Source organism: Scylla paramamosain, chromosome 14 (genome assembly GCF_035594125.1).
Source record: "Scylla paramamosain isolate STU-SP2022 chromosome 14, ASM3559412v1, whole genome shotgun sequence".
Taxonomy (NCBI): Eukaryota; Metazoa; Arthropoda; class Malacostraca; order Decapoda; family Portunidae; genus Scylla; species Scylla paramamosain.
Genome location: NC_087164.1, coordinates 26,240,495 through 26,257,370, shown reverse-complemented (window position 1 = coordinate 26,257,370; position 16,876 = coordinate 26,240,495). Strand labels below are relative to the sequence as shown.

Here is a 16,876-nt window from a genome sequence, read left to right as displayed (position 1 = left end):
TGAGGGAGGGAGATGCACTTGGAGAATTAGAGAACGGTGAGGTAGTGAGTATAGTTGGAGAGAGAGAGAGAGAGAGAACCCTTTAATATTTTTCTCTTTCTTTTCCATCAATTTCTCTGTAAGGAACTACACAATGGAACTTGCATCTATAAGTAACACGTAGCTCATTCACGGCAAATCACTCATGTGGGAAATGTAGAAATGTTGGTTCCTTGGGCGGGACTCGAGTCAGCCTTTATCTGGGAACACGACAATGCTACACAACCCTTCGTCCATTCTGTAGGCTGGAAATGATGGGAGGAGTCTGTAATGAAAAGGAAAAAAAAAAAAAAAGAAAAGAAAAGCAGGTAATTTTCTGAAAGTGAAGGTTATGTAATTAAAAGTTTTCATAAGTGATCTAATATTGCAAGGTTATTCAATATCTATTTCATTTCCAAGACTGGCATCAATATAAGAAATCTGTATATATATATAAGGAATGTTTTTCGGAAAGTAGAATTAAAACTGAAATATTTGCATTATGAGTCAATACTGTGGGATTGTTTGTACTTATAAAACTTTGCTTCTTCAAAAATAAATGCAACAAGATAGGAGCACTGAAAAATATATCACAAGCATAGTTACTAACGATCTGACAGCCGCGGCATCCCTGACAACACTACATCACTGTGCTTGTCTTGTCTGGAGAGAAATTGCACTTGGTTGATTGCAGAATAGTTGACTTTGATGAATAATATTTAGACAGTCACTTCAATGTGCAGTGATTCCCGCGGCAAAGGCGAAGAAGAGAAAAACAGACAGACAGACAAAAAGACTAGGGGTGGGAGTGGGGGAGGGGACGGCAGGATGGAAATCGAAGTAATGGAGGTGAGAGAGAGAGAGAGAGAGAGAGAGAGAGAGAGAGAGAGAGAGAGAGAGAGAGAGAGAGAGAGAGGGAGAGGGAGAAAGAGAAAGAAAAAAAGTAAAGGGCTGCGTGAGAGAGATAAAACACTGCCGTAGGTCTGTGGAGGAGGTGGGAGACGAGTGGCAGAGACAGATAATGACAAGGGACTCACTGTGTGGGGGGAAGGAATGATAGAAAAATGACTACCGCCTGCACTTTACGACATGCGTAATTGGGTATTCAGTCTCCCCAGTCTTACCCTTGCTCGATTCAATCATGGGTCGTGACTCGGAGATTTACTGAAGATTAGTTTCAATGGGGGTACTTTCAGCCTGCAATTTAGGTGCTGAAATAGAATGTATGGTTAGAATCGTAGGAATATTATTTTGACCGTTGCTTCAGGAAGATTATTGATTTTAGTAAGTTTCCATAAAGGAATATATCGATTTTTAATTAAATTCTCATTCTTCCGGAATTTAATTGATCATCTCTGATACTTCGCCTCCTGTTTTTCTTTTATTTATTTACTTTTTTATTCTTTTATTTCGGGAGTGGCATTGTGAACAGCCTTTCTTTTTTTATTCTATATACTGTATGTGCTTTTTCCCTTGTCTGATCTCCTTGACTCGAAAAAAAAAAAACTCAATAGAAAAATAGCTCGTAAAAATCACATAAAACCTGAGATCCGATGCAATATTTTACATTTTACAACAGCTATTCACTAAACTAATTGATATAAGCACACATTTACGTATATCTTCAAATCCCATAATTCACTTAAAAAAAAAATAAATAAATAACAAGTAAAACTCACACAAAACCCAAGATTTGATGCTGTATCATGCAATCATTTCACAGCAACTCACCAAGATAATTTATTCTAAGTAGGCCTCGTGGCTTTCAAGATTATAACCTCTTCAGTTACGCCAACCCCTTGTTTCGGAACCCAAAAACTCCGCCATAAATTTCCAGGGAACTCGATATACATCCTGAGGAACACTGTCCTCTGCACCGCACCTCGGCCCTCTCTCCGGTGCTAAGGTCCTTCCATCACGACTCCCTGTAATACCAAGAAGACCTATGTTGCATCCAGCACAATGTATGGCCCGTGAATCTTGCACAATGAAGCGGACTTAGCCTTGAAAATATGCATGGCTGGGCCTCTGCGTGGACGAGGGGAGTGACCCTGGTTAGTGTAACTCCTGTGAGACTGAAATAATAAGCTTTGATTCCCGCGGCTGCTCACGGCATTAGCTACCTGCTGGTGCCGCCGCTCGCCCCCTGCACTTAATTGTTGACGGTGAGACCAGTATAACGTTTTAATTACTCTGTCTATAAAGGTAGAGTAATTACACGGTGATTTATACGCCTTAATGAAAGCACCTTTCTACCTGCCATTACAGACGGGTCGTGATTACAAGAACGGATGAGTAATTATGGAAAAACAGAATTGATAATGATCGGTAATGCTTTGTTCATAATTATACATAAGTAAAATAACAAGTAACGTTGCTTTTCTTTTCTTTTTTTCTTTTCTTTTTTCTCTTTTATGGTTAGATGTAAACATGAGGCAATTATGCGGAATACCTAATGAAGGAGATGAACTCTGCTGATAGTTGCTCTTTTTTTTTTTTATATTTTCATAAATTTATTCGCATGCTTATTTATTCATTATTCACGTATTTATTCATTCTTCCGATATGATCCGCACTGAATAATAAAAAAAAAGTAATGAATAATAATGACAATACGCCACCGCTTCTAATGCATTTCATATCAAGTAGTGTGAAAGTAATGATAATGACTGTGATAATGGCTTGTAAGACGTGACGATGCGTAGATGCACGACGGAAAACGATGAAAGATGCCACTCACTCACTCACTCACTAACTCACTCACTCACTCACTCACTCGTGTAATCATAAACTTCCTGTGAGGGGAAAAAAATCATTAGTCAGCTCACACCTTCCACCATTCCGCGTCAAACTTAACATACATATTCGTATTATTCTCCTTAATTTACAACAAAGACCACTAACTACGCAGCACTTTTCCTCTGTTCGTGCCCCAGTTCATTGGCTACACAGGAGGCGTCTTGTGCGCCCTGCTGGGGAAAGAATCAGCTTGGCTGCGGCATGACTGAGGTGAGTGAGGGGGGGAGAAGTTCCGGACACGCATCACACACCTGTAATCATCGATCGTGGGAATACAGAATGGAGGTAATTTCCTAGAGGTCTCAGGTAAATTATTATCTACACGTGATCGACCACATAAGCTGAACGCGGAGGGAGGAAAGAAGAAAGGAAGGAAGGAAGGAAGGTTGTAGGAAAGGCAGAGATGAAGAAAGCACGAGGGAGCGAATGTGCGAGGATCAGGAAGATATAGGGAAGATTAAGTGTTTTTTAAAGTTGTATATCCGATTCACACACGTTCACATACGCACACTCACACGCACTCATACATACGAGGATTTAAAAATGCAAAAGTTAAGCACTAAGCAAGCAAACAGTAGCGTGACACATCCATCACCTACGTGTTTGAGAGCTGTTTACATAACTCACCTCTTGCAGTGAATTAGCTGGTGGCGTCCGTGTCCCTGTCCTGACTTGCCGCATCTGTGGACATCGATGGCAGGCGTAATTTAGTTATTTAAGTGGGTGAATGTTGTGTCAGAGCGGGAGGGAAGTGGTCAGTCAGTCAGGTTAGTGGTGGGAGGAGTGTTTGGTCGGTGAGTGACGCGTGCAAACAAAGAAGGGGTGGCGAATGTGAAATGAATCGTGAAACAAGCGCTGGGTTAGACAATGCTTCGGGGAAAAAAGGAGCAAATGGGAGTCCACACAGAGTTAGATCGATGTGATTACTTGCTTTGTTTTTGAAAAGCTTTTAACCGCTGTGATCAAAGGAAAATCTGTGCTTGGTGTTTTGTTAACTAACAGCCAGCCATGTATGGGCGTGAAAAAAATGTTTTAAAAAAGTGCAGATTGTTTTGCTAAAAAAAATTAATATGGATGGTTGTTGTTCCTGCTAGTGGTGAAGGTGGTGGTGGTGGTGACGTGGAGGAGGAGGAGGAGAATATTGATAATAATGATGATGGTGATTGTGACGGTAATGATAACAATAATGACGATAATGATAATATTACTACTGCTGTTACTACTACTACTACTACTACTACTACTACTACTACTAATAATAATAATAATAATAATAATAATAACAATAATAATAATAATAATAATAATAATAATAATAATAATAATAATAGTAATAATAATGATGATCCCAATAATGACTCAGAACTTTGAGAAAAATATTTAGCAGTTCAGCAGAGCCCCGCAGACAACCCGGACAAGTATTGTGGATCTTTTGAAACGCTGCCAATTAAACGGTATTACCTCAGATATTGGATTCGGCAGTCGGTGTTGAGGCGCCCTCGAGGAGCCAGCCAGTATCCCTAAGTTCTCTCAGGAAAGTTTGGAGAATGTTGAGGAGCTCACGCCACCAGAATGCTCTAATCAATGCCAACAGTTGGTATCGGCCGGCGCATGTCTTTTGAGGGCCAGTGCAGCGGATAGATAGACAGACCAGGGTTTCGCCGCCTCCACTTCCGTCTTCCCAGCCCGCCTCCCAAACTTTTTCAATTTTTGCCTCCCACATTTGTAATTAAGATGTCCATTAGATGAGGAGATGTTTGGTGGCACGCAACTGTTTGATTGATTAACTCACCTCTGGCGTCTCGTCTCACTGCGGTGAAATCTTGTTGCTGTTACAAATTTCAAGGGATATTAAAGGATTATAAAGCAAATACACGTGGCGTAATAATGGTTTCATAATGTGGATTTCTGTTATGAAGCAGCGGTGTGCGGTCATTTTGACTCTTTCATGTTCAAAGCGCCGTGCCTCACTATAACGAAATCTAGTTGGTTGCACAGATTTCAAGGGATATTTAATGTATAAAGCAAATAGACATGATGTAATAATGTTTTAATAGTGTAGATTTCCCATTATGGAGCATCAGTGTGTGGTCATTTTGGTTCTTTCATGTTCAAAGCGTCGGTTCGAGTTTAAAAATCGGGAAATTCTCTTTAAGAACCAGCGGGCGGCAATCCGCGGGCTGATATCGCACCCAGCAGCCGTTTTCCCGGCCAGCCACACCTGACCAGCCTGCCTGCCGACTGTTAACACGGTAAAGCTTTTTAAAGTAGTTTTAATTCCTGGTTGAGTTCAGTTTTATCTTTATGGTTACGAGGGAGCTTGAGGAGGCTGCTTCCCGCCCGCCTCTCCCGTGAAGCGTTTCGCAGACTCAGCTTTCGCCTCTTCCTCTCACTTCAGGCAGCCATCTGTGGTTTTATCACTGCTTCACTTTATGGGAATGACGGTGTTGATGTTGTTACTCCCAAGTGGCGGTGTATCACAGGAGCACTTGTTCCTCTCTTGGGTTCCAGTGCTGTGGTGTTTACTCTACTCTTCCTCTTATGAACCGGTTGGCCTTTCGAATCCACGTCAGTCATACTGCAAGCGTTCTCTGATTTCTCGCTTGTCGATCATGATGTGCTTTAAGAGATTTAAGAAAATAAATTGTGCAGGACGTGGAGTGTTTACCAACCATACTGTGTTCATTAACCAGTGATCACTATTATAAGTACTATTTCGAGGTATTATGGTGCAGAAGCTAACACTAAAATCTGTGGTGTAGCATTTGTACAAAAGCTGCGAGTGTGTAGAAGGGCACATAAAAAAGAGCTACACCAGAGAGCCGTCCACTTCTAAAGGATAATGTTGGGAGTTCCAGCGAGGACGTGACTGGTCTCATTAACCACCCCTTGGATTGTTGCATCCTCGTCAGACCTTTTCCCCCCTACAATCATTAACCCAGCGAACAACTTTCTGCCTCCTCCAAACTTCAGAGACTTTCCTAAATCAATTCGGAGCCTCCTCAACAGCTCAGACAGGTACGGGTGTGACTGATTATTAGAGAAGTTTCGAATCTTTTGAAACATTGCCGCCACTCGAGCTCAGCATCACAAGTAAGCATCTCATGTATTGGTAGAAGCAACCGGTTATGTGTTTGTGAACGTGAGTGTTTCTCCTACCAAAGGGTGTGAGTGCCTTAAGGCATGCTCGATATATAGGCTATTGGCTGCCACGAAAGTTTCCCGATGAACGCCAGTGAAAGTGCAACAGGTTCTCGTGTCGGTTTTTGGTGGTTTTGGTAAAGAGAATGATGAAGTTTTCTTTTCTGGGTGACCATGGCGTGGATTAAAGATTAGTTTGTTGCTCTGTTATTCTGTTTATCACATCCAACCGCAATGTGATGGGTGGGATGCTGCACATTTACAGCAATAATTACACTGTGTAACACGATTTTCGTCTTTGTCAAACAAATGTTATTTTCCAACTCTTCTCATTGCAAAACGATAGAAAATTTCCATTATTCCCGTCAAACTTTGCTTTGCGGCTTTTAGAATGATTTTTTTTGCCCCAAAATAGGTAAATTTCACCATTTTCACCATTTTTGGCCAGAAAAAAATCAAATGACAAAAAAAAAAAAAATTTTAAACTTCTGAAACTTTTTTCTATTTGGTTTAGATGGAAATAGCTGGAAAATTATGGTTTGGGGCCATGAACAAGAGGAAAGTGAAATTTTCTTTCATAGTGATTAGATAGAGTACAGACAGCGGTTATCTTGATAGAGGTATTTAAGTGGCATAAGGCATATAAGCGACATTATTAGGGCCAGTGATCAGGATATGACAAGAAGTAACTGGCTCAAACCTGATAACGTTACATTAAAAACGAGACAGCAGGGAAATAGTGTTTGAACGACTGGAATAAACTCGATAATCAAGCTGCTACTAGTGTGTGTGTGTGTGTGTGTGTGTGTGTGTGTGTGTGTGTGTGTGATGCATTAATAATATCGCAGCACGGGAGGAAGAAATAGATAAATAATTCACGGGATAGAAAAAAAAATGTATATTGAAATGATGAGGATACCTTTGTTTTGTGTTACCAAATGATGCCATAAGTTGTCCTTTACTGCCTTGTTTTTAAACACACGTATATTTCAGAGAGAGAGAGAGAGAGAGAGAGAGAGAGAGAGAGAGAGAGAGAGAGAGAGAGAGAGAGAGAGAGAGAGAGAGAGAGAGAGAGAGAGAGAGAATTTTAATAATGATAACAAGTACCATGATATTCAAAGTTGAGAGATACAAGAGAAAATGACCAATTGTAAGCACATTGTTCAACGCTTTACACAGCTTAACGCAACGACGTAAACTAAACGCTGCACATTTTTAGACTCTTAAACAGGTGCTGGATTTGCAAAATGACAGCATAGTGAACAAGGACTTCGTGGAACTTCTCGGAAAAAAACTGCTGTTGTGGAAGTAGTAACTGTGGTTGTAGTAATTCCTGCAACGCAACTTCGCTATTCAGGGCGTAATCTGACATGATGTACCGCTCACTTCCCAGCGCGGTGAGAAATGAAAAAAAAAAATATATATGTAACGTACCGAGTCTCGCCTTCGCTTTACATTGCCAATTCTTACCATGATGACGAGGCTTACGGGAGATAAAGATGATTAAATATGGTTATGAGTGGCAAGGAGAGGACAGAAAAGAGGAGGAAGAGGGATTAGATGTGGAGAAAGAGGAGGAGGAGGAGGGGGGGATAGCGGGAAAAGGAAGAGAAGATGGTTGTGTTGTTCAGGAGGAGGAGGAGAAGGACGAGGTGGTGATAGAGAAGAAAGAAGAGGAAGAGTCATTCACACACTGAACAATTTTCTGTAGTTTTAATACTGAAATATCAAGATGAAATTAATTGTAAACTGTAAAATTATCAAGTTCTAGAATCAGCTTTGGAATCGTTTGACTTGTTGCAGCCTTTCTTTTCCTTCTACACATAAAGCTTTCGTTTCAGGATAAAAGTATCAGAACATGGCAAAAAACAGGCGCTATACTTATCATGCCATTAATGTGCGTTGCTTCCACGGTTCTGTTTTTGGAATACTAGGTAACAAGCAACTGTCTTTCTTTATTTTTTTACTATTTTTTACCAGTGTATTTTTCAACCTTTTGTGTCGCCTCCCTTTGATGAAAGGAGAAAAGGCAAAACAGGAGAAAAAAAAAGTTTGTGACACGCGTGCATTCGTAAACATGTTTTTGAAGTTTCAAGGGCGTAACTAAAAACATTCGCTAAATAATTTAACGCGGGAAAAAAAAAAAAAGTGTGTTTGTATCTGTGAGTCTGTATCTGTGCGTAATTGAGTGATGAGGACAGATTGCACTAAATTTCTGTGATTCATACACGTGAAGCTTCAGAAAACCCAATTAATACTGGATTCCCACATTCGAAATGATACCCTTCGACTGTCTCTTTTGATAAGAAGCACACTGGCACAACACAACTAACTTTCTTACACTCTCAGCTGTGCCACAATCCTTCTGTATCATTTACACCATATTTATTGGCTACTGTTTATAGTATTGCATAAAATTTGTGGATTTTGTATATTTATCATGAAATTTAAGTGTGGTTCGTAGTGGGTATCGTGGTTGAGTTTCGTTTTACCCACTACCTGTGAACATAGTCGGCCTGGCGGGTTGTAAAAGGCGACCCACCACTGTGCTTTGGGATTTCTGTGTGGATGTACCTCCGCTCTGCAGGTGGGTTCTGTGTTATTTGCATATACTGTGCTGTGATTTAGTTTGTTCTGGTGAAGAATAGAAGTAGTGGATATGCATAGTAAGGATGGATAAGGAAGTTGAATGTTATTGTTCAACAGACGGAGGATGTAGACGACCCCCGGACTTCACGATGGTTGTTGCTCTGTACGGGATGGGATGTTGGCAGGTAATGGCTGTGGTGCTGGGGTATAGTCGCCGGTGTGGGTAACCGAAGCGAGTACTTTCATGCAGTTTCAGTTGAAAGTATTATGAGAGGCAATTGTATGTGGAATTTAATTGTTTGTATGATGATTCTACTAAAGATAATGATTCAAGTGTTAAGTGCGTGTTTATATGGTTAGGATAGTGATTCCCAAGTATTAAATGTGTGCAGTGTTAAGAAAGCACTGTATTTCAGGCCCAAACACCCCAGACAATAAATTGACGTTACGACTCTACGGTTTGCTGCACATTCGGATTCCCAGTATATATTCTCCCTATACATTCATAAGCAATATAGGCGAGGTGATAAAATACGATGTGATTATTATAAATAGTCTGTTTTTATGACTTTTCCGTGGCTGGTTACTGGCCATTTCACGGGACATTTGGTGAAATAATGCACGCAGCCATCAGCCGGGTCGCACCCTTGAGAGAGAGAGAGAGAGAGAGAGAGAGAGTTTTAGTAGGGATAACCTTTTTCGCTCTCTCTCTCTCTCTCTCTCTCTCTCTCTCTCTCTCTCTCTCTCTCTCTCTCTCTCTCTTGAGGTAGTTAGGTAGATATTCAAATCGATAGTTAAACGAACAGGTAGTTAAGTAAACGAATAGATATAGATATATAGATACATAGATAAAAATAGATAAATCAATATAATACTCTTCTAGATATCAATATAATACTCTTCTAGATCTGCAGAAAGAGAACATAAATGAACATTTTGCTTGGTCAACATTTCGTTATTCCATATATTTCTTTTCCCCTAATACAACTTCCACCTGCATACAGCGAAACACTGATAACCATAGCAAAGGAATGTTCGGCAGCTTTGGCAGAGAGAGAGAGAGAGAGAGAGAGAGAGAGAGAGAGAGAGAGAGAGAGAGAGAATGAACGAAACGAAGCTCGAATCACCGGACGCTTAATTCTCAAAGTCCTTGTTAATTAACTTAGCGAAAGGGGAACGTTGCCAAACTGTGTCGCTGCTATTTTTTCAATACTTTTGTTGTAAGTGGATGTGTGTTGCACATTGCTCGGCGTGTGTTGATGTAGTGCTGGCTACGCGTGTTACCATGGCTCGCTCCCTCCCGCGCTGTTGCTACTGCTTGTATGTACTACCTGTGTTTGTGTTGTCACGTATTCATGAAGGGAAGCGACACACACACACACACACACACACACACACAGGTTGAATTTATTTATTTTTTTTCGAAGATCAGATTATTTGATTTCAATGAAGGTTTTCATAATTTAGATTTAATTACCTTCATTTCAGGAAGCAATTTTGTCATTTCTAGAAATTTACATTTAGATGAACTTCTTTACGGAGGGAAAGTTACCTCGTTGAAATTTCAAGTTGTATCTACCCGAGTTTGTTCCAGACTTATTTTTTTTTTGTGTGTGGGGAAATGTTGAAGAAATCGTAAATCACTGCCTAATGATTCATCCAATAGGTTTCCTGGTAGAAGTGTGGAATGTTTTAAAACTCGTAATTTTTGGCTATTCTTTTTTGGACAATTCTCTCTCGGGAGTGGCATCCTCAGTGAGCCTTTTTTTTCTTGCCATCTTTTTGTTGCCTTTGGTCAGAACCTCTCGCATAAAAAAATTATAGCCGGTTCTTGACCCTGTCATCTTGAAGTAAAGAAGAGCAACTACGACCTTAAAATTGACCCTAAAATTGACCCATCATTTTTTCATTGCCCCTCGCGCTGCACGGTCAAGTGAATAACAGTTCCCAGAATCGGTTACCGTGCTGAAAGTCACACAAGGGTCGTTGTGCCGCTACGTCACCAGCCGAAAAAAAACTGACCCTTTTCTGTCTCAAAGAAAGATTCAGTTACCAACCTTGACTGAACCGGCTAGCTTTCTCTTCCGTCCCTTGAGTTTCCGGTCGTCGACTTGCACGCGAGTACTGCAGATTTATGTTCACGACTGAGTTGGATGACCATGCAAGATATTATAATGTGTTTCCTACAAGGCGAGACCTCACGCTGAGCAAGCCTTCAACTTCCACACACTCATGAATCAGTATTACTGCCCGAAGAAGACTGCGTGCGTGATTAATCTCTTAACTTTGGCCATCTTGTATGAGGGATATAGTTGATCATTGTCATCGGAAGCTGAGATGAGGAGCGGGAGCAGAGCAGAAGACGAAGGCATGAACGAACTAATGAATTTAATGAAAATGGAAGATGTAGTGAGATTAACCTTAGAGGGAGGGAGAGAGGAAAGGAGAAGGGAATCTGGCTTAGCTGCGTGGTAGAAAACACTAATTTTCTTCGTGAATTGATGACAAACAGAGGGTCAGTGTAAAAAACGTAATGCCAAGCCAGGAGAGTTGAAATAAACAGATATATAAGTAAAATAAATACGAAGAACATGGTGAGTGATGAATTAAAATCACCAAAGTTGACTCCTTTCCTCTCCTTCCTTCTGACTGCGCGAACTTAGATCACTTGAATAAAAGGTAACTGATTTTCTAATTTACCTTGCCTTTTCTTATGATTTTCTTCTTTAAATGGATTCCGCGCCTCTGGTTCGAGTAGGTAAAGGAGAATAGATGGAGGTGAAACTTGAATTTTCCCTTCATATTCATAGAAAAAAAAAAAAAAATCAACTTTTAAAATCCGGAAAATAGATTTGACGCCACAGTAAAATGAAAGCAGGAAAAGTTAGGTTCACAGGCATATAATCGGATATATTGTGTTAAGTCCTTTGAGTTGCAGGACATGGAAAGAATAGGAAGAAAATACGGTTTACTAGTAAATATACATAATACGACCTGACTGCTGACTGTGGCGTTTATTTTTGCAAATAATAAGGTGGAAGTTTCGGAAAGCAATTGGAGATAAAGTCAGTGTCTTAACCATATTGATATTATAAGTATACAAGGACTTAAATATATAGAAATCCGGCGACTTTACTGTACTCGGTGATTTGGAAGTCAGTGCCATTTCTCCCCCTATAGTTTGCGTTAGATTGTGTCGAGGGTTGAGTGGGGTGACATTTAACTTCATAGCCATACTGATGCTACGAGTATACAAGCACTTCGTTACGTGGAAATCAGGCGACTTTGCTGTGCTTGATGGCGTGGAAGTTAATGCCATTTCTCCCCCTCTTATTTGCGTCAGGTTGCGTCAAGGGTCGTGTGGCGCAACGTGCAAATTTAGCTCTTAGAGAAATGTACCTGAGACCCGCAGCTGCTGATCCTTCTTTGCCAGCACGCAACACGCTATCAAACGAGTCTCTTGCGCTTTTTCTGTGGAGTTCGTGAGAAAGCGTTGCCTGGTAATAACACGTTACCAAGTCTGGCTATTCCTATGTGCATTATTGTCAAGAACCGGCCACAGTACTCCTATTTGCTTCCCAAATAGGTTCACCCCTCTCTCTCTCTCTCTCATCATCATTTTTATCGCAAATACTTCCAATAACGTCACCAGATTTACAGCGCTAATAATAATAATGAAGACAGAAGTTTTCACTCTTGTCTTATATTCTGCAAGATTGTTAAAGCCAGGCAGTATTCACTCTGGTCACTCTGCAGGCGAGGCAATCACACCCACATGATTGCACCGTGAATGGACGTATCGTGTAAGGCGCTGCATCCACCGGAAACTTGGGTGTCCTGGGGTATCATGATGCACGACCGAAGCCCGTGGTGCATTCAGCGAGAGGTACCGAGTGTTCCACAGGAGAACGAGGGAGAGGATTCGATAAATATCGATTCTCTGAGCATCGGTAAAGACAACTGCTTCCGTGTCAGAGACCTGTCTGTGTGCCGGGCGCATAAGAGGTAATAGTGTCTGGCATGGAGGCGTACATTCTTCACTCTTTTTCTCGATCTAAATCTTCCAAACCTTTAACACAGTCTGTTCTCGTGCTATACATGATAGAGAGGTGGGCTACAAAAGGTACTTGAGCCTTCCATCACCAGCCTTCCATCACCAGAAAAAAAAAAAAAGCACCTGAGTGAGCTCCTCGCCGTGAGACATCCCGAAAATCCATCAAATTATTCTTGCAGCAACGATTATTGCTATTGTCATGGATTGTTTCAAGTTGAAAATCTTGAATCTACGAACTTTTATCAGGCAAATACTGTAATTCACGAGGCAGAACAAGGGAGAGTGGAATCCTTCGTAAGAAGCTCACCGTTCAACGGGCAGGGAATTGCTCTGAGATAAGCCACGAGCATCGCAGGTGGTACAGAAATAAAAGTTTAGGAAGCAGCCGTACCGACCTCGGAAATTCACAGAACAGACAGACAACTAATGAAAACATGAATCAGCATCTTTTTTATGGCAATTATGCTCAAATATTACACAATTGCTACTAACAGGATAGTACATTTCACTAATGGAAGCTTAGCGTGGACAGCGCACACTGTTGACCCGTCTGTCCTGATGGAATAGGAAACATATGCAAGATAATAATAGTATGTATTTCGCACTACGAGTTTTGTGTTGAGAGTACTGACATTCTCCCGCAGGATATTCAGTTCAAACAAAATATATTCCAAAATGTGTGTGTAATATCAGTGTAAAATAACGCCACTGGCATTTTTTTCTTTTCTTTTTATGAACTCGAAGCGTTTTGTCTATTGATGTGAGTAGCAGAGTTGCAATTAGCGAATGACTCGAGGCTCAGGGAGTAAGCTGTCTAATAGCGTCATGGTACAGCGATGTCAAGTGTGAGGCAATGTGAACAATGAAGTAATTACTAAATCTGTGGCAATTTCCAGCAAGAAAATTCTCGTAATTTTTAATATTCTTGTCGATAATTCTCTCTTGGGACTTGCAGCTTCAGGGGATCTTTTTTTTTTTTTGTTTCGTTATGTGTTTGTTACTCTTGACCAGGACCCCTCTTAAATAAAAAGAAAAGAAAATTACCTAAAGAAACACTTAAGTAATGATAGAGAGATAGAGATAGAGCGATAGAGAGTATTCTGAGGTATTGCAATGTATAATTCTTCCCAAAAGTTTAAAATTAAGTAAAAAAAAAAAAAAAATCGTTGATACCCTTCCAGCTGCATTACTGTTTTTCATTAAAAAAAGAAAAAAAAAATGCATAGGGGCTTCGTCGGTCATCATCGCCACTGTCACTGGATAAAAAAGAGAACGACAGAAAAAAGGCCTGCAATTATAGGCCGATTAGCTTATCATCGGCTGCTGAAAAATATGACACCCTTAATTAGAGATAAGATAAGTTACGACCTTCAAAGCGAATGAGAAATTAGGCAGCCGGATTCTGTCAAATGCATTAACATTTTATTACGACTTGATATTATTTATTTTTTTTTCCAGTTTTGGGCATTACGAGGTCAATTAATACTGAATCAACACTGTGCTCTTCAAATGACCTGATGTTCTCTGCAGTGCTTTCCCAGTGAGTTTCCATTCTGCGGATTAGTGAGCAAGGTATATACAGGGAACAACTGGAGTGTTATTGGTAAGGAGCAATGCTGATCTATTGAGTGGGAAAGAAAAAAAAAGTAAAAATCAACAGTTTGGTCTTGTAAGAATGGTGCTTGACTCAGTGTGTGTGTGGGGGGGGGGTATTGTGCATTAATAATGTTAAAATACAAGAGAACAATAGATCAAATAAGTTACTAATGAAATAAAATTATATATGCATGTTATAAATATGTTAATAATTTAGATTTATGGATTTCTCAGACAAGTTTACTCGCTAGTCAGTCAAGGGTACACTCAGGCAGGAGGGAGAATAATCCTCTGAAGTGTTGCGTAAAATCATGACCAGAACAAATGAGAGGACGATTCCGCTTTTAGCTTGTTTACTTCGATGCTTCAAGAGGGAAGGAAAAATAGGATGAAAAAAAGAAACGCTCAAAATGAGGACGAATTTTAAATGCACTGAATCAAAGACTAGTGTGCAGGCAGCTTATAAATACAGCCTCTTATCGACAGCCAGACACCAAACAAAGCTATTCTGAAATTAGAATGTTGAATTAATAATATATACTGATCCTTAGTATTGTTTATGGATTGCATGGAAGAATACATCCTTGTAATGAGAGTGAGAATGGCGGAGAAAACTAAGCGTGTTGGACAAGACTGATTTGCTGTTGCGACTCTTAATGAGAGCAACCAAAAGCGGTAATAACATGGACTGATCTGAAGCAGTATTTATATACGCAGTGAAAGAAGACTTCCTTGCAATGGTGTGACTGAGGAAGGCGCAAAAGACCGAGCGACCTAGAGAAGATTGATCCCCTGGAGAAGGAAAGGAGACTGATGCGTATTACTATCTCGTTAAAGGGATCTAGGTAAGACCGCAACGGGTGGAGACAGCTTGAGTTCGTTTCCTTTCACGCTTTAGCCTTGCTCACCTGCCAGAAAATAGGTAAGGGACGTGAGCCGCGGACCTGTGACCTTGTGTCCCTGCAACCCCGCAAGCAACTGCCATCAACGACACCCAGACGTTCACAGACAGCATAGCGAAATGCAGGCGTAACTCCAGCTAGGAAGAGGATACGAGACGCTGGGTTGCCTCACGAACCTTACTGTCCAAGAGCTGGTCAGTAATCATAACAATATACACGTAAACTTAATCTGCCAAGCTGCTTGCCGGCACATACAGCAACGAAACCGTAACAGGTGTTCCAGGCTCCCTTTCTGTCTAGATTTGGGAGAGCCAGACCCTTCCGGCAGTATGGGGAAATCGTATTGGTGTGCCATGCAATAGTTAGAAGCCCAGGCACCTCTCGGATTAAAGCTTTACCCTGCAGGCTTTAGCAAATCTGCACCAGTGCTGTAGACACCAACTGTCCTTTTTTATTAGGAACATTGTAGTGCACACATTTTTATATTGCCATTAAAAGAAAGTGGGTTTTTGTCACTTATTCGTAATTTTTCTCACGTCACAGCACTGCACCAGCCTGTCAAGATCTCCATGCAAAGTTTTCAATCTTTTTTTCTCCCACATGTCTGTTTCTCTTGCTGCCTGTGTCGTCAGATAGCGTTCCGTCTGCCTGCTCCTCGCTGTCTTATTCCCAATGCCCTTCTTGTCTTAGGGAGGGAGGGAGGGAGGGAGGGAGGGAGGAAACGAGGAAGGGAGGGGAGAGAGAAAGAGACAGACAGACAGAGACAGAGTATATATGAATAAACTAACTTGTATATGATCAGCAGAGCGGTATATCAGATTTATGAAGGAGAAACAGAGATGAATAAAGTGAACAAGCAAAATAAATCAAACTAAAAACGCTTCATCTTCCAACCACCGTAACTCTGAAGCGAACCTGCTAGAGTGCACCTCAGCTTTCCTGCTCCGTGGGCCTTGTTTGATCACACCTCTTGAGTTATCACCTCACTTAGACGCAATGTGTGGCCCTTAATGTACCGATTTACTGCTCGCTGCACCATTTTGGCAACGAAACTGCCGACCACGTAAAGTTCCGGATTTCTCAGAGCGACACGCGAGATTCAAGTGTGGGTGTGTTTGGCGAAGCAAATTTACGGTCGAGCTACATTGATCCCAGTCCGCAGCAGGAGACCGTTTTTGTTAAGGCTTTCTGTCACCCATAGGTAGTCATTTGTGAGTAGTAATACATATTTTATTATTCTCTGCCACATATGCTTTTTCTAATGCATTTTGAGTCAGTTTCACAGCCTAAACTAGTGATTTCTGAGGGGTATTGAATATTTCATTACTTAATAATTAGAGATCTTGTTTTTTGGACGTTATTTAAGTCAGTTTCACTCTTTTTCCCTCTCCTTTTACCTGGGAACATTCACAAGCTGTCCTTGGCTGAGATTCTTGTGTAACTCATAATGTGGAGTGATATTTACTCAGAATTAGGAAGGTTGTATGGAGGAAAGCGCTGCACCTTGAGTCCCCAGCCACCTTTCGATGCGTGAACCGAGGCGTGGCGCTGGTGGCGGCGAGCACACCGCCGCTGTAATCATGACGACCCTCAGGGAAGGTTCTCCCCAGCCCCGGCTTGTTGATATATCGTTAGGCGACGCTATTCACCCGCCGCCTGGGTTGCCAAGCAAGAAGCCTTTGTCTTACCGAAACCGCTCTCTTTTATCTCTCATAAGCGTCCCCCATCAATTGAAAGAATTTACCACCACCAACTTCAAGGCTTGGAGAGAGAGAGA

General features: G+C 41.1%; 1 protein-coding gene across 38 annotated transcripts in view; it reads left to right on the top strand.

The window, feature by feature from the left end:
• The window catches only part of LOC135107088 (microtubule-associated protein 4-like), a 493,319-nt gene that overhangs the window by 258,117 nt on the left and 218,326 nt on the right, over positions 1-16,876 (top strand). For 4 of the 38 annotated variants that reach the window (XR_010271603.1, XR_010271600.1, XR_010271601.1 and 1 more), the window contains exons 1-3: positions 8,288-8,545; positions 8,665-8,732; positions 14,060-14,204. The exons of 3 other annotated variants lie outside the window; for them this stretch is intronic. The gene's annotated coding sequence lies outside the window, so the exon portion shown is untranslated. Of the gene's footprint in view, positions 1-8,287; positions 8,546-8,664; positions 8,733-14,059; positions 14,205-16,876 lie in introns of those variants that run through there. 31 more of the 38 variants (XM_064016747.1, XM_064016727.1, XM_064016740.1 and 28 more) reach the window with 22 other exon arrangements.